Below are 18,202 nucleotides of genomic sequence, written 5' to 3'. Positions count from 1 at the left end.
GCACCACAATAAAAATGCAGTAGAAGTGGAGACAATGGAAAATATATTCCAGTCAATCACGACTTTTTCTGGAGGTGTGTTCCAAAAGTTTAAAGCATGTGAAGAAGGCAAGTCTGCATGGTAGATGAGGTACTGTGTGCATCACTAAGGGTTGTTGCTTTCACTTTGCTCCTGGGCATGGTTTTTATCCCTTGACCACATTGATCATCCTGACCTGATCCCACACAGCCTCTTCCATGCAGAAAGTTGTAGATTTCTCCTCCTGTGACGTCCTCTGCACATGGGATGAGGGCTTTCATGTTTGGCTTGGTGGTTTCTTGGAGGAAACCTCTTTCTGTTCATCACGGCCCTGCAATTTTAGCCTCTGACTCTTGGTGCTGTTGCTTCTTCTCTGTTTTCTTCTGGGCACGTGACAGAGCTTTGCCAGTCAGAATACCCATGACCTGGGACAAAAGACCGTGTCTCACTCAGCTCTTTGCGTGCACGTGAGCATTTCTGTGATGGGTAGAAGATGATTCTCCCTCTGAGTCATGCATTTGCTGTTCCCTTCTCTAAGAAATCTGGTGAAATCAGTAGAAGTAAGGGGAGGGAAGAAATGGAAAGTGTCTCTGCATTTCAAGAGAAAAAGCAACAGCTCCCCCAGGGTGGTTGTTTCGGCAGCAATCCGCATCTCAGTTTCAACCCCAAAATTGCCATCAAGGGCAGGCAGCTGTGTTTGCTCTCCCCAAATGTGACTGAGAGGGTGTCAGTTTTCTTGCTGTGGTCCTGATGGTGTGATGAGCCATGAAGGAAATGACAGCCACATGCATGAGGAAAAGAAAAATCAGTTGGGGTTTGCAGGAAGACCTTGGGAATGTCTTGCCCTGCCATATAACCCTGAAGAGGGTTTTCACAGTGATTTCAGGGTTGTGAGTCAGGGTCTGTCCCAGTGTTCTCTCTGATAGAACTGCTCATCTGAGCTGGAGTTGCAGCGTAAGACCAGCTGTAGCTCAGATATCAGGGTTTTGCCCTGGTCTGGTAGTTCAGTGTTAGGTCTTTGCCCCAAATCTCTCTGTTGGTGTTGCACTGAGGGTGGAGATGTTTCCCCAGGTGGTTCAGAAGGAGGGCCACTAATCTGATCATGGGACTGGAGCTATGGAGACAGGCTGAGAGAGTTGGGGTTGTTCAGCCTGAAGACAAGTAGGCTCCAGGGAAAGCTGAGAGCCCCTTCCAATGCCTAAAGGGATTCCAAGAGAGCTGGAGAGGGAGTTTGGACAAGGGCATGGAGTGATGTAACAAGAGGGAATGGCTTCAGTCTGAAAAGAGGGCATGTTTATATTAGATATGAAGAAGAAATTCTTCCCTGTGAGGGCTGGAGACACTGGAACATGTTTCCCAAAAACGCTGTGGATTTCTTATCACTGGAAGTGTTCAAGGCCAGGTTGGACAGGGCTTGAGCAACCTGGTCTGGTGTCCCTGCCCATGGCAGGGGCTTGGGCCAAGATGTTCTTTAAGGTCCCTTCCAACCCAAACCATTCTGTGATTCTGTGATTCTCAGATGCTTTTTCTCCTTAGGGATGCCCAGCCTCATGAGGTGTCATTGTGGTGTTGTCCCTGAACTTTGTGTTTGCTCCCACCTGAGGTTTTTGCAGAGATCAAATGAGTTTTCTTCTGGTTTCTGTTTTTCACTTCTCTCATGTCAGTGTGATGGCACAGCCAGAACACTCATGAGCTCTTCAGCAATTTTTTTCTGAGAAAACCTCATGGTTGCCTTTTCCTTCTCCAAAATATCTGGAAAGCACCATTCCCCTGGTTCTCTCACAGCCATTTATATTGGAGGAGGATTGTGATGGAGGAAGCTGCTCCAAAAGCAGCTTTGCTGTGTCTCAGGAAGGGGTTGGTCTGCTGGAACACACATGGTGGTGGGGCTGGAACCCTGCTCTGAAACCTTGGTAGCAACTGGAAATGCAGTTTCCCATTAACCCCTTCAGAGTTCTGAGTCTCTTGATGTAACACAGGGAAGTTGGTGCCTGGTGGATTTCAGGGAGTGAGGCAAGGGTGGGTGTACATTTTAATTTTAATTCTGCATGGTTGAAGATGCTTGCGAGCCCATCATACTGATTTCAAAACTCTTCCGGATTGTGCTTATTTTGCTGTAATAGTGCAGTGGGTTGGCTGGGGAATAAGCAAGCAAAGCAGGAATTTGTAGAACAGTAAAACCAACCACACAGACATGAGTCAGTCTGCACAGCCTCTCAGTAGCCACCTGCATATATTCCTTGACCCTGTTCCTACCCCTAGGAAAAAGGTTCTGACCCTGAAGGATCTTTGCATCCTCTGTCTTTGGGTGGGAGTTACTGGATTGGAAGGACTCCAGTTGTCCAGTTCAGCCATCTTCCACTGGTCCCATCTGCTCATTCATCCTCCAGGAGAAGCGGAGGTCATGCCAGCAGGAACTGTCATTAGGTGTCTTCATGTCTAGTGCCTGGGCATGGCAGAGGGGAAGGCGTGGAGAATTCCCAAAAGCGAGCTGAGTAATGGAAGGTGATGGCTCCAGCTGGAGCAGAGGCATCTCCACAAATGGCTGCTCTTTCTCCTCTCTAATTTCCTTGCAGCTGAGCTTTGACAGCATTAAAACTTCAGTTGACCTCCATGAGAAAGCCTTTGGTTGCTCAAAAAGGGGCAGCTGGTTGCAATCCAGGGATGCTGTTTTGGGCTGGGAGGAGGAATATGAGATCAGCACGGACAGTATGTGCAGGACCAAGGGTATGGATGCGAGGTGGCTCAGCAGCAGAGAGTCAGGAAGCCTGGATTCATCTCTTCATATCAAAAATATTGTTACAACAGAGGCGTTCAGGGGAGTGTTTTTGTTGATTTGGCTTGGTACTGTCCTGGTTTCCACCCCAGAGGCGCTTTTGATTTTTGGAATATTGGGTACAGTTGTGATGGAGTTTGGAGATATTCTTGGAGAACCCAGGAGAACCCAGCAGGGAAATTCCTCCAGACAGCGGGTGATTGTACATTGTACAAGTGAGATGCAATCTGTGCCTCCACCTCATGAGTTGAGCTGTTGCTATTTTTATTTTTTTTTAATAAATACTGTGTTTGTGCACTTGGATGACATTTCCCATTCAAAAATGGAGGGGAGGAAGGAATGTGTCACCCACACTCAAGGTGCCAGGCACATAACTCAGGAGAATTACTCATAAAGCCACAACCTCATTATCCAGCTATGAAGGATTTCTGCCACCAATTTCCTCAGCCTGGCCACAATCCTGAAATTAATCCCACCTAAACAGTCAGGAGTGTTTCCTCTCTCAACGCAGGCAGAAATCATTTTGTCCCATGGTTGAATGCTTCAAACAAATACGAAAATAGGCAAAACCCCCCAAAAAGCCCAAAGTGTAATAATTAAGCTGGTGCATTTCGGGTGTTAGAAAAGGATGCTCCCATCCCAGTTCCAAGCAGATGATGGAGTGCACAGCATAGGTGGAGCAGATCCAGGAAGACTCAAAGCACCAGCTGGGAAGTTGAGGTGGTTTCCCCCTCGTAAACATCTCAGGAGGAGGGATAACTTTGTCTTTTGGGGATCAGATGGGAGCTGGAATTTCAGTGTCCCTGTGGGCACTGGTAAGATGAGCTGAGTTTTGGATCTTCTGAAGTACCTGCTGCTGTATTTCTTTCTTCTGCTGGAGTCACCTGGGTTTTGGCTACTCCGAGCAATATCCTGCAGGAAACAAGGACAGTGAGCCTGTGATGGTTAAAATCCAGACCTAAATGCACCTCTTACAGGCTCCTCATCATACTCTTCCTAATTTTTTTTTTTCTGGAGCAGAAAGGAATGGCCTGTGAAGTCATAAATTCCTAGCTCTCAGCCCCTGTTTTTTTTTTTTTTTTTTTGTTTTTTTTTTTTTTTTTTTTTTTTTTTCCTAAAGAAACAGGGTGAAGGAAAGGGGCTCTGGGATGTCCAAGAGAAAAAGCATCCTTATAACCAGGGCAGTGATGGTGTGGTTCAACAAGAAGCTGGAACCAGGATGTCCTGGGCCAAACAAGAGGATTGGCAGGCTGCACATCACCATGTCCTGCCCACTCTTCCGAAGCAGCAAGTGACAGGACAAGAGGAAATGGTCTCAATTTGCACCAGTGAGGTTTAGATTTGATATAAGGAAAAATTTCTTCACTGAAAGTTTTTTCAAGCACTGGAAGAGGCTACCCAGGGACATGGTTGAATTACCATTCCTGGAGGTATTTAAAGATGTGTGGATGTGCCACTTGGGGACATGGGTTAGTGGTGGCCTTGGCAGTACTTAGCAGTTGGACTGATGGATCTGAAAGGTCTTTTCTAACCTGAATTGTTCTGTAACTCTGGGAAGCTGAGAACATTTCTTCTGTCAGCTGCTGGCTATGACTGGTGGCTTTAAAAAATTCGTGTTTTGCCTTTTATCTTGCCAAAGGATATGGAAGTGCTGCTGGGCATGTCCCAGGTGTGGGACACTGAAGGATGAGGTGGATTAGCACTCATCTGCTGATGGAGGCCACAGCAAACAAGAAGGGATGGAGTGGGAGGATTGTGCTGACTTGCCCCATGGTGATTTCCATAGGATAAACAGGCAGGTCATTGGGAATTACATCCTCCAGATGTAACAACTCCATAAGATCAATGTTTACAAAACCCCTCACACAGCTGGATCCAAATCTTGATTAAACCTCGAGGCTGGTTGTCCCCAGCCTGCTCAGTAACACACACTCACTAGTTGCACTACCTTTTGATGTTTCTCACTCCGAGCAACAAGAAGCTGCTGCTCTGGGAGGGGAAAATCCTCTGTCAGTGTGTAATTGGCTTGGTGTGTTTGCACAGAGGTCACCAAGGGCTGGGATTGCTGCTCTGCTCCTCTGGGCAGATATAAATCATTGCTGCAATTTTATCTCTGTATTTTTCTCTCTGGGGAAATTGCATACATTTTTAAATTTTTTTAAACGGAGCTTTCTGTAGAGAGCATGCATGTAGGAAGTATATGGCATTTATATAGGAAGTATTTATAAATGTAAAAGGATTTTTAAAGTGTTCAGCCCACAGTGACCAGAGCTGAAGGCCGTGTGTGAAGGGCTTCCTCACTGGTGTTAATTGAGCAAAGCAAGTAGAAGTATTAATTAAAAGGCCTTCTGTGAGCTCTTGAGAGCTGCCTGGTGCTCCTCTAATGCAGGACCTGCCCTTGGGGTTCTACCAGTGCTTTTTCCTGGCAGCAAAATCGGCTGCTTTTGTAACCAGGAGGTGTTGTTTCTAGAATAAAAGCTAAAATTGGAAATTCTTGGAAGGTAGGAGTGTGTGTACATGTTTGAAGGCCAGCAGGAGAGAGAAACAAGCAGCTGGTGAGAAATGCCAAGACCTTGATTCAGCAGGGTTCTCCCTCTTCTCTCAAATCTGACACACTGAAATGCTTAAGTGGATTTTGGCCAGAGTGCTCCTCCCACAGCAGGTTTGGGATCTTAAAGAAGACTGGACACTTAAACATGTGATTCTCCTTTTCCATTGAAGGTTTCAATTTGTTATTTATTATTTTTGCAGGTATTCTGCAAACAATTACAGCCTCCTACTTTTGTACTGTTGCTAATCTGGAAATATTGAAACCTTCTAGGAATTTTAAAGATTCATACCAGCTTTCTTTTGAAAGGGAGGTGCTGTTCCCCATGCTCAGCAGTGGTGTTTTGAGGAACCAACAGTTGTTTTTGTACCTGTTCCTGCAGCCCAGCTCAGAGGCTGCAGGATGTGCCTGGATATCAGAGCTCTTGGTGTGCTGATGGTTGCCATGTCCTTAACCATGACATTGAAATAGATTTTTTTCCCAGCACTTATCAGTTGTCTTGCTTTTTCTTCCAGATTAGAAGAAAGTCTTGTGTGCCCAGGAGAGAAGGACTTGGGAAGCAGCTGGTAAGAACATCTCTTCAGGAGAGAGTCACCTGAACGTGGAATTATGGGGCTCAGGCAGATGCAAATAAAATTTTTCCCTTGAGAAACTTTTTCTTTTTTTTTTCCCATGACTTTCATTTTATAGGAGTTTCACTCCCTTTTGGACTGAGTTGCCAAAAGGGAGAGCTGGTTTATGGACGTTTTTGCTGGTGAGGCTGGGGAGGGAGTGCTTTATCTTCATACATATGGAAAGGACCTTATCCAAGAGCTGTCTCAGAGCTTTGGCCATATTTTCATGTTCTCCCTGTGTTCTCATTGTGCTGATCCTTTGCTGATTCCATGTCTTTGATCTCTTGAGCAAACCATGCACAGGAATAAAATAAATGTGGAGAGTGCAGTGCTTTGAAACTTGGGTGCTTAAGGATGCTGGGCAGAATTTGAATCATGGAATAGCCTGGGTTGGAAGCAACTTTTGGAGGTCATCAGATATAACTCCCCTTTAATGAGCAGGGGCATCTCCAACTTCATCTGCTAGCTCAGAGCCTCATCCCACCTGACCCTGAATCTTTCCAGGGATGGGGCACCTGCCACCTCCATGAGCAACATTTTTGTGTCTTACCAAACTCTTTTATCTTGCCTAAACCTCTACCCTCTTTCAGTTTGAAACCATTACCCTGAAACTACAGGACTTACTAAAAACTCCATCTCCAAGTTCCCTGAAATCACTGAGAACTGTATTTTTCTGTAGGTCTTCAGGTTTAACTTCATGTTCCTCATCTTGGAAACTCCTGCCAGGGTGGTAAAGCCTTGTTGGTCTCCTGGGCAGTGTGAAAAGCAAGCAGGGGAGTGCTGTTCCATGTCACACTGGTGGGATGTTCATGTGTCCCTTGGATGCTCAGTGGTCCCCTCCCAGGGAAATTGCTTTTTGCTCCAGCAGCAGATCCATTTGTGGCAGATCCATTTGTGTGCAGCACAGCCACAGCCAAGTTCCACTGGCTTTTTCTAGGACTATTCTGTCCCTCCTACCTGGTTTATCTCCCCTTGGGGTCATAGGGAGATTTATAGGACTCCTCCTTGGTGACCCTGGAGACAGAAACGGATTCATCCCCCGCAAGGCTCGTGTTTGGGGAGGGAGCAGTGCTTTGTGTAATTTTCCTGTCACCTGTGGCAGCACTGGTGCTGAATCAGTGTGATGGGTGTCCCCTTTGATACAGGTGATGTTTCCCTAAATACCAGTGCTCACTGTCCCTGGATCTCCTCGCAGCAGGACTGAGCACAGAGCTTTAGTGGTGGTACTGCTGTCCTGAATAGTCCCCCAGCACCACGTCTGGCTGGAGAGAGAGAACACAAATTGTCCTCCCACTCTGGACTGAAAACCAGAGGATTTGGCTTTCAGTACCAGCTAGTCATGCCTTAAAACAAATTTTGCCAAGGGCATCTTTTCTCAGCTTTATGGCTTTCCCTTCCCATCTTTTACTTTCATGTGCAGTTTCTTCTGTGTGGCAGAAAGGAGGAGGTACATGGGAATGTGGCCTGTGGGAGCAACCTGGACCAATGGGTTAGAAAGCTGTAATTAGCCAAGTGATGGAGCAGATTGTTTCAGCAGTGAGGGGGGGAAATAACTGTTGTGGCATCTCTGTGTCTGCGACCAGTCTTGCTCTCGCTGGACCTGGAGTCCCCCGGTGCAGGGCATTGGTGGTGGTGGAGTGAATTGTAAAGAACACCAAGTGTGATGAATGTGAAAGTCCTGTGGTGCTTTGGGAGCTGCACTGGTGGTGCCAGCCAAGCTGGGGTCAGGATCTCTCTCCCCAGCTGTCATGGTGGTCCTTGGCTGTGTTGACAACATTTTAGGCCCCGTCAATTTTTTTGACCTGTCCAGTCCTGTCACTGTCCCGCTGTTGTCTTTGTGCTCTTGCATACTTGTTGATTGCCCTCACCCCATGTGTACCAAGGGTCTGTTGCTCTTCCTGTCTATCTGCTGCATGATGAGAAAAGTGGATGGAAACCATTTGGGAAGAGTTAAACACTCTAAGTTGGGTGTGGAAAGCTCTTGAAAATCTCACTGTTTTTTAGCCACCTGTGGTGCTTTGGGAGCAAAGCTATAGAAGGACATCAGTGCAGCAAAGAGTCCAAATCTCTCCCTGCTCAGATTTGTTCTTTTTCACCTCCTGATACCCTGGAAGTCCAGGCAGTGGAGTTGTTTTTAGCTTTTTCATGCTTTGTGCTGAGTGAGCACTGGTGAAGGCACTTTTGCTGGAAGGGCTGCACAGGGCACAGGCACAAGGTGCTCCCTGGCCCCAGCCCTTCATCCACATGACCAAGTGTTTGCCAGAGGCTGCTGAGGTCTGGAGAGGCCACTTCTTGCTAAGTAGACCAGCAGGCTCCCCCTGAGGACTTCGTTCAACTGGCCTGACCTGTGCTTCAGCCATTCAGATGATGCAAGTAAGAGGTTGACTGGGGCTAAGCTTGTGCCTGGATTTGTGTCCAGCATCAGCTTCACTGCTCAAACTTTTCGTGTGTCACTGAGTGGCTTTCCGCCTTTGTCTCTGGCTGGTCATTGGTGCTTTCAGTTATAGGCACAGTGATTGGAAAAGTGGTGGTTTTTACCAGTCATAAATGTACATCTGTGTGCACACAACTATCCATAAAAGAAGCCTTTAAAATAAATGGAGATTAAACATCCATGTGTTGATGTCCTCATTGTGCCCAGGTCCTTGCTAGACCTCATTGCATTTTCTCCTTGTCCCCATCCTGCTAATCTTTTCAGGTGTCAGTGGTGAACCTCACAAATGCTGCTTTTCATGAACTGTTCCATCATGTGCTGATTTTGTCTTTAGGGGTGTGAAGGACCTGGGTGCTTTGTTTGTCCAAGGGCACATACAAGGGCTCAAAGCTGGTGATGGGACAAGAGGAAACGGCCTCTAGTGGTGCCAGGGGAGGTTTAGATGTGATATTAGGAATAATTTCTTCACCAAAAGAGTGGGCAAGCATTGGAACAGGCTGCCCAAGGAAGTGGTGGAGGGATTTAACAGGTGTGCAGATGTGGCACTTGGGGACATGGCATAGTGGTGGCCTTTGCAGTCAATGCTTGGTTAATGATGGAACTTGATGACGTTAAGGGTCTTTTCCAACCAAACAATTCCATGATTCTTTGTGGACTCCTGGTGGACTTGGCTTGCCATTGCTCCCCTCGCAGCGAGCTGCTCCGTGTGCTCACCACACACGTGATCCCTGGCTGTGACACTGCTCTGTGGGATGCCACCGAGTGTGTGTGGAAAGGAAAAAGAGCCATTATGCAACACCCTCGTGTGGCTCTCCCAGCTGCCAGCATGTGATGTGAGCACTGTGGGGACCCAAAAACTCTTCTCCCTGCGTGGTGGGTTGAAATGATAACTACCCAGGCCTGCCTTCATCACGATGTCCTGGCATTCAGTGTGCCCCTCCTCAGAGCAATGGGCAGTGTCATCAGGCTGCTGGCACACTTTGTGTTTTCTCAAACCAGTTTCTTGGCCAGCATTCCAGCGCTGGGGTGGTTTCTGGCTGGAATTCCTCCATGTGGTGGTCCCTGCTCAGTGAGCAGAGCTGGCTTCGCCTCCACAAAGCCTGCGGCTCCCGTCTTGCTGCTTTTCCCCTGCATCTCAATCCTTGCATTCCTGCAAGAGAACAAGATAATCTCTGTGCTGTTTTTGTAGCAAACTCTCCTCAAAGTGACAGCCGTGGGCAAGGCTGTGTGGATGTGGTGTGCTGGGATTGCTGATTCCCTGGGCCGCCGTCCTAATCTCCTTAGCACTGAGAGTTGCTGCTCTGAGCTCCCTCCGTTGTCTTCCTTGAGAAATGCTGCCTCCGAGGAACCAGGGATCTGCACAAATTCCCTGGCCTTCTCTTAACAAGTAGGAAGGTGTTCTCCCACTTGAGCAGCGTGCTTTGTTTTTGGCAGAGCTGAGCATGCAAATAGGGGGAAGGTTTCCATTGTTGGATGCCAGCGCTGCTGTCTGGCTGTGGGAGGTGTCTGCTGTGCACCACATGGGAAGAGGGTTTCTTGTGATTTGGGAATGCTCCTCAGATGGGGAAAACCTGGGTGTTAAGGAAGGATTTCTAATCAGAAGGCTGGAGCACCTCTCCTAGGAAGATAGGATGAAAGAGTTGGGGCTGATCTGCCTGTGAGAAGAGAAGGCTCCAGTGAGACCTCAGAGCTCCTTCCAGTGCCTAAAGGGGCTCCAGGAGAGTGGAGAGCGACTTGGGACAAGGGATGGAGGGACAGCACAAGAGGGAATGGCTTTAAACTGACGGAAGGGAGATTTAGATTAGAGATTAGGAAGAAATTCTTCCCTGTGAGGGTGGTGAGACCCTGGCACAAGTTGCTCAGAGAAGCTGTGGCTTCTGCATCCCTGGAAGTGTCCAAGGCGAGGTTGGATGGGGCTTGGAGCAACCTGGATAGTGGAAGGTGTCCCTGACCATGGCAGGGGGTGGAACTGGGTGATCCTTAAGGTCCTTTCCAACCCAAACCCTTCTATGATTTTGATGTTTTTTTTCTTTGCAATGTGGGGCAATACAGGGAAGTGAAATATCATTTATTGAAGTAGCTAAGGGCAGCTCCTGGATGTTTTTAATATTCAAAAAATGTAGATTAATTTCCACTGCATATTAAGGGATTGATGGAAGCTTTCCTGTGCTGTGCAGGTGTTTGGATCAAGCACCAGCACCTGAAAACACATGGATATAGAAATTAATGTTGTTCCCACATCTCACACTCTGGTAGCAGCTCAAGTGACCTCTTTTCCAGCCTAAAAATGTTCTCTTTTTCTTCTAAAGTGTGATGGGGGAAAGATGAAACTGTCCTTGCCCTCCCTCTTTCAAATGGCTGTCAACTTATAGTTGGGATTCTGTGATAGAGTTGAGGATTTAATTTGATTTATTTATGCATCCTGTTTTTAAAGGAGAGGGATTAATTTTTCTCTTTTGACCTGGAATTTACAGAAGCTCAGGTCCCAAAATCATAGAGCAGGTGCCTCATTGTCTTACGGCAGAGACATTTGTGAAGCCACCTTCATTTCTGCAGTGAGCTGCCAGTGAATCTGTCCTGTGTCAGGCCAGAATTTTTGGCTGCAGCCTCCATTTTACAGGGCATGTCAGTATATTTTGAATTATCTGCATCCCTGGGCCTTGCAGCTTTCTGTTTGCTCCCTCTTGCCAGATTTGAATATTTTTTGGTGTGTTTTAAAAACATCTCCCCCTCACACAGGCAGGTTCCTGTGCTGGTTTGGGATGACAACCTAGAGGTCGTGTTATACAAGGTACCAGCAAAGGAGGTAAATCCAGATGTCCCTTTATTTTCCTGAGCAGAGAGGAAGAAGCTGATGTGAGTTACTTCTGCCTTTAGAGATCCAAAAGGCTGAATGTATTTCTATTTCAGCTGAATGAAATGGCAGCCCTCCAGCTTGCTTGCAGCAAAATTGAGGTTATTTTATGGAGCCATGGTTGGGATCTTTCCTCTTTTTCCCTGTCCTCTCACAGTATGTAAAGATGGAGATACCATGTAAGGGGTGGTGTTAGAGCGGGCGCTCCGGGAATCACAGAATCCATAAAATGCTTTGGGTTGGAAGGGACATTACAGATTTTCTTGTTCCAGCAACAAAAAGCTCTTCCAAACCTACACACAGTTCAACATTGTGATCGGCATCCCTTGGAGATGGATCACAATGTTGAGCTGTGTGTAGGTTTGGAAGAGGATTGTGTTGGCAGCTACAGAGCAGAGGAAGGCAAACAAGCAGTGATTGCACAGGAATGGTCTCCAGAGCCCAAAAAACACTCACCCGGCATCAAACAGTAGGAAGAGGAAACCCTGTGGCGCTATCCAAATCTGTTGTATGAATTCCAAGGGAAAGGACATCACTCTCTTCTAAAATTAGATTTTCTATAGAATTTGAAATGTTGATGAAATTTCGAAATTCTTCGTGACTTCCCAACTCAGCTCTGCTTCCCACTCTCATTTTCCAGGTAGCTACAACCTATAGCAGGGCAGGAGGGATCATAAAGTCAAGGAGGGTTGAGATAATGAAGGGCAGAGGCCATGGCACAGTGCCTGTCACTTAGGGAGAGCATTTCAGCATTTCAAGATGTTTTGAATCAACATTTGTGGTTTTAAAGTTGTTTCTGCAGGTTGGTTTATGTCATCAATGCCAGACTTCTCAGCAATGTAATTGCCTGAGATGATCTGCTCTGGCTCAAGCTGGCCAGCCAGGAAGGATCTTTTCCTGGGAACTTTGGAGTTAGGACTGTATTTTAAGTTAGAAAAAAAGTGTTCTCTGTCTGTTTTGAAAGAGCAGCTGGGAAGCAGATAAAGAAATCTATCAACTTTGGTTTTTAAACAGAACATAAAAATAAATAAATGCAGAAATAAATAAAGAAGACCTGCAAGAAGAGAATTGAAAAAAGTTCAACTTCAGCGCTGTTCTGTGTGAATATTATTCCAAAGGATCAGAGCACCTTTGCCAAAAGAAAAGTATTGTCTGTGCCTGCTGGCACTGCTCATTCCCAATAAGGTGCAGTTATTCAGTAAGTGGTTACAATTTTGGGGGTGAAATATCTAGAAGTGATTAAAAAGCAATTTAAAATATCTGTGCTTTCCCATTAAGCTGTTACCAGGGGCATTGAACAGTCTGGATCCTCCCCTGCACTTAGAACCAGCCTTTTGTCACACTGGAGGCATTTTTATAATAAAAATACATAAAATTACATCATGTATCGACCAAAGCTCAGTTAACTTAAGCACATGCAGGACCTCTATTAGGAAACAAAAACCAGTGGCTGGGGACATTGATTTTTGTAGGAATTAGTACATTTGGCATATTACTGTATTTTTAAATAGCTCCACACCCTCTCAGCACCAGTTAAGGAAATATGGTATTTCCATTTTTTTTCTCTGACTCTTAAATTGGACTAGAAAAACCCTGTGTTTTTTCCCTTTCCCCATCCATTTCCCTATCCTTTCCCTTCCTTTTCCCATTCTTTTCCTTTCCTTCTGTGTCTACAGATCTGTCCTTTTTTCCCCTTTTCCTTTCTTCCTGCCTTTCCATTTTTATTTTTTTCCTTTTTCCTTTCTTCCTGCCTTTCCATTTTTATTTTTTCCCTTTTTCCTTCCTTCCTTCCTTCCTTCCTTCCTTCCTTCCTTCCTTCCTTCCTTCCTTCCTTCCTTCCTTCCTTCCTTCCTTCCTTCCTTCCTTCCTTCCTTCCTTCCTTCCTTCCTTCCTTCCTTCCTTCCTTCCTTCCTTCCTTCCTTCCTTCCTTCCTTCCTTCCTTCCTTCCTTCCTTCCTTCCTTCCTTCCTTCCTTCCTTCCTTCCTTCCTTCCTTCCTTCCTTCCTTCCTTCCTTCCTTCCTTCCTTCCTTCCTTCCTTCCTTCCTTCCTTCCTTCCTTCCTTCCTTCCTTCCTTCCTTCCTTCCTTCCTTCCTTCCTTCCTTCCTTCCTTCCTTCCTTCCTTCCTTCCTTCCTTCCTTCCTTCCTTCCTTCCTTCCTTCCTTCCTTCCTTCCTTCCTTCCTTCCTTCCTTCCTTCCTTCCTTCCTTCCTTCCTTCCTTCCTTCCTTCCTTCCTTCCTTCCTTCCTTCCTTCCTTCCTTCCTTCCTTCCTTCCTTCCTTCCTTCCTTCCTTCCTTCCTTCCTTCCTTCCTTCCTTCCTTCCTTCCTTCCTTCCTTCCTTCCTTCCTTCCTTCCTTCCTTCCTTCCTTCCTTCCTTCCTTCCTTCCTTCCTTCCTTCCTTCCTTCCTTCCTTCCTTCCTTCCTTCCTTCCTTCCTTCCTTCCTTCCTTCCTTCCTTCCTTCCTTCCTTCCTTCCTTCCTTCCTTCCTTCCTTCCTTCCTTCCTTCCTTCCTTCCTTCCTTCCTTCCTTCCTTCCTTCCTTCCTTCCTTCCTTCCTTCCTTCCTTCCTTCCTCCCTCCCTTCCTCCCTCCCTTCCTCCCTCCCTTCCTCCCTCCCTTCCTCCCTCCCTTCCTCCCTCCCTTCCTCCCTTCTTTCCTTAACTTCCTTCCTTCCCCTAAAGTGACTACAGTGAAATCAGGCTAAACGAAGAAGCTCAGTGGTGGAAATCTTTACAAGACACAGATCATAGAATAATTCAGGTTAGAAGGAGCTGTTAAACGTCACCAAGTCAAATGATCAGGGACATCCTCAACCACATCCCATTGCTCACAGCCCCATCCAACCTGACCCGGAATGTTTCCAGGGATGGGGTATCCACCACCTCTCTGGGAAGCCTTTTCCAGTGTTTACCACCAGCACTGTAAAAAATTTTGTCCTAATATCTAATCTTAATCAACCTTCTTTTAGCTTAAAGCCATTCCCCTTTGTCCTATTGCAACAAGCCCTGCTGAAAAGTTTCCCCCACATTTATTTTCAGGAAAGTGGGGGAGTTTTAGAAGAAAAGGGATTCTTAGAATGTTCAAGGCCAGTTTGGATGTAGCTCTGAGTAACTTGGCCTAGTGGAAGGTGTCCCTGCCCATAGCAGAGGGTTGGAACTGGATGGTCCTGAAGGTCCCTTCCAACCCAAACCATTTCATGGTCCTAAATGCTGTTCCTTGGCTGAGGTGAAGTTTTCCCAGACCTGCCCTGCAGAGGCTGTTGGCCTTGACTGGACTAAGTGTTTTTTTTCTCTCACAAATGACATTTCTGATAAACAGCTCAAATTGTCTTTTAAGAACTATATTTATACCTTACATAGTCTCTGCTGCTGCTATAGGGTAGCCATAATTCAAAGGAAAACTTTACTGTCTAATTTAGCAGGTACCTAAATATAGTGAGAGATGGATATGAGTGAGGGGAGGACATTCTACAGGCTGATGGGATATTTGCAATATACTCTAAAAATTTGGGTTTATAATTATTTTTTAGAGAACAAGAGGAGGAAGAAAGTTGGGTAGTAGAGAAGTTGACTCATGGTATTGAAGCAATAAATAATTTTCTCCTTAAAAAACCCAAAAGACTGTGTTTTGCAATAGCTTTTGAAAGTTAATATTTACAGGACTGGAAGTTGATAGACTTCTCTAACTGATTTTGATAGGGAAGAGATTTCTGACTCTGTCATTCCCAGTTAGATCAGCTTTGGCAATGCTCTGACAGGGTTTGCAAGGATCTGATGTTATCCAAGGAGAAGTCCACTGGCACAGACATGAGCTGTGAACCCACCCATAATTTTTCCACGGTTTCTGCAGTAGCATCTCCCTCTAATGAGGGCAAAACAAACAAAATCCCAACTTTTGAGAAGTCATGACCTGGATAAAACTAACCTTGACTTTTCTGTCTTTTATGATTAAGTTCTCCTGTGGCTTTTTTTTTTTTTTTTTTTTTTTTTTTTTTTTTTTGGTCCTATTTCTGCCTGCAGATGTTCTGAAGTAATCCTGAGTTTTGGTATAAAATACAGCTCTATGTTTTAAAAACTCTACCCCTTTTTTCTTAAAGTAATTGCACCTTTGTCATAATACATTAAATACCGATATCTCCTGCAGACCTTCAGATAACATAATAGTTTACTGGTGGCAATTAATCTCATCTCTGAGCAGAGGGGTAGCTACAGGGTTGTTTGTACATGTGGTTGAGATTTTCAATCCCACTGCTTAAATGGAAAATTGGGAGGGTTTGTCCTCTATGAAAGAAAAACATGGAGCATGTGAGTCAGGAAAAAAAATTGCAAAATTCAGTGAGTACCCACTCTTATTTTTCAGTTGGCAAGAGTTTGGCACTGTTTGGAATTGCTGTTAGGGAATTTTTAAAGTTGTTGGCAAGGTCTCAATTTCCCACATGTCCTCAGCCAGCCCCTTGGATATCCTGTAGTGGGGTTATGATGAAGACAGAGCTATTTCAGGTTATGCTGTTGTGGCTGCATCTCCAGGTCCAGATCTTCATACCTTTCTTTTTGGTTTAGCTCAGCTCATGGGAAATAATTGGGCTCTTAATCACAGAATGGTTTGGATTGGAAGGGGCCTTAGAGATTGATCTCGTTCTGCCTGGTTGTCTGTGGCAAAATGTTATTTTATGAACTCTTTTGCCTTTGGCTCGTGGCATTTAAGTTTGCTTAGCCTCCACCATGTGTTGGCTCCATATCAGAAGTTTTTCATCTCCTCCACCTGAGAAAGAATGGGCTGAGTGAAGTGGTTGGAGGTGCTGAGGGAGATGCTCCCAGCTGGACATAAACTTGGACACCCAGGAATCTTCTGAGTGCCTGCTGGAGCCAGGAAGGACTGCCCAGCTCAAATTCTCTCCTTCAGACACAGGCACAGTGCACAGTGCTGTCTTGTTGGCTGAATTTTCCTCCTGCATATCACAATTTGGCCACTTCTGCCTTGCAGCTGGACACAACATAAATTTGTACAGAGGAGGAAAGAACTCAACTCCTATGGGATGTCTGAGGCTGTGGATTTTTCTCTTCCTGGACAAATTCCTGGTTTGCAATCCTCTAACCACTGTCCATTTTCCCTGTGGGCTCAGCAGAGATGTCTGGACCACAGCCTTGTTTTTCTTGGCTCTTCCCTCAAAGTAATTGAGGAAGTAATATGAGTCTCTAGGGTGTCTGGGAAAGAGAAGATGGAAGCTGCTACCCTAACTTTCAGTGCTGGTTTTTCAGGACTGGTGTGTGTGTGTTCAAGAATGCTTCAATACACCTGTAGGCACATGGTGGGATTCTTGGAGTGTTCTGTGCAGGACAAGGAGATGGATTTTGATGATCCTTGTCCTTTCCAACTCAGGATATTCTGTGATTCTCTGGTTCTGCTGCTGTGGCTGTTGCTTGTGTGGTCCAACCTCCTCAACCTGGGCATGAAAGTGGGGCTGCCCATCCTTAATTTCCATTGTCTCCCATTATTTTAATGTGGAATTTGCTCTTCCCCTTGAATTGGCATATGGGGGTTTGCTGACCCATTACATGTGGGAGTGCCTGCAGCAGAATTGTTTCAGGATATCAGGTGATTGCTCACAGTTGGGCGTTTCTCTGGCTATTAACAGGATGAGCTTTGGTGTTTTATCCTGCTGGAGCTGTATTTGAGACCTTTCTGAAGGACTTTGGTCAAGACAAGGGTGTAGCCTTGCTGCTATAGCTGTGCCACACAGCTCTGCTGTCAGTTGTTGATGCAGCACCTTTTGAAATATTTAATGGCAATACAAGGCATGGCTGAGCTCTGAAATGCCATGAAGAACCAAAGGAGTGGAAATGGAGTGGCAGCAGAGCTTGACACTTTTTGGCTTTTGCTCTTGTTGAGCTATCTGGGTTTTGTACATTGACTGATCTGCTTGTTTGGGCTGCTGACATTCATCTCTCTTGACTGTCAAATTCAGTGTAGTGGAAATGTTAATCTGACCAGAGTCACAATGCAAAGAAGGATCTTCAGGTAAAAACACACACAGAAGCCTTCTTAGGAGTCTGTTTAGGTCTGAAGAACAAATCTGTACATGATGCTGGTCATGTTTGCTCGTGTTGTGCAGTGAAGTTCCATCCCACCAGCCTGTGGAAGCTGCTTTGTGATGTCTCCTCCTGCACAAGACAAATTCAGGGATCGTCCTCTTTCTTAGTTCATGGAACAGGGCTCCCACTGGGATCGAGGGGGTTTTAATGGTGCGTATCCTTCCATGTCTCCAGTCTGGGCTAGCCAGCATCCCAATATTGAAACATGCCAAAGGCCATAAACCTCTCTGAGATACCATTCAAAACTCTGGAACATGGAGATGTCCTTTGTTTCCAGGATCTATGTGTAGGATCTAAGCCATAATCACAATCCTTTGAAGTTTTAAGCCTCTGTCTCCTTCTATCTGATCTCCTCTCTGTGCTGTCGCATCTGCCTGTCAGGCTGTCTCCTGCTGAATTGGGGTTCCAAGTTGATACAAAATTTTCTGGTCCCCTTTCAAAACACCTCATCTCCTTCTCTCTTTGTCATTTGCATGATATTAAAGCTGTTTCTTTTTTTTTTTTTGTGCCTTTCCTGGGAGCTTGGACTCTCCTTTGTTGTTCTCTCAAATCCAATTCACTCTGGGTAAGGCAGACCTGGAGGCAAAGTTGCTGTTGCTTTCTGAATTTTTTGTCCTTTTTATCCAGGACATGTTTGTAAATGGTGGCATTCTGCTGGCTCCATGCTATATGGAGAGCACCAGAGCTGTCCTGCCTGTGGGATTGTCCATGAAAATTTAGCTAAACCTGTGCTGGAATCATTTATCTGTTCAAAGCAGTTTGGGAATCACTGTGTGGTCCCTAGGGCAGGACTTTGTTGGAGGAGGAAAGTCTCAATGCAGCAGAGATTCCTGTGCCAGTGGTGAGTGTAGAGTGTCCAGGAAGGACAAAA

At 45.8% G+C, this 18,202-nt stretch overlaps 1 protein-coding gene across 16 annotated transcripts in view; it reads left to right on the top strand.

Moving 5' to 3' along the window:
- Window positions 1-18,202, top strand: part of TSNARE1 (t-SNARE domain containing 1) — a 456,023-nt gene that overhangs the window by 39,424 nt on the left and 398,397 nt on the right. For 13 of the 16 annotated variants that reach the window (XR_008430352.1, XM_053939861.1, XM_053939852.1 and 10 more), the window contains one exon: window positions 5,858-5,908. The gene's annotated coding sequence lies outside the window, so the exon portion shown is untranslated. Of the gene's footprint in view, window positions 1-3,914; window positions 4,123-5,857; window positions 5,909-17,444; window positions 17,482-18,202 lie in introns of those variants that run through there. The other 3 variants (XM_053939878.1, XM_053939827.1, XM_053939906.1) reach the window with 2 other exon arrangements.

Source organism: Vidua chalybeata, chromosome 1 (assembly GCF_026979565.1).
Source record: "Vidua chalybeata isolate OUT-0048 chromosome 1, bVidCha1 merged haplotype, whole genome shotgun sequence".
In the NCBI taxonomy this organism is placed as follows: Eukaryota; Metazoa; Chordata; class Aves; order Passeriformes; family Viduidae; genus Vidua; species Vidua chalybeata.
The sequence above is the reverse complement of the archived record's forward strand: the minus strand, read 5'-3'. Positions and strand labels throughout refer to the sequence as shown.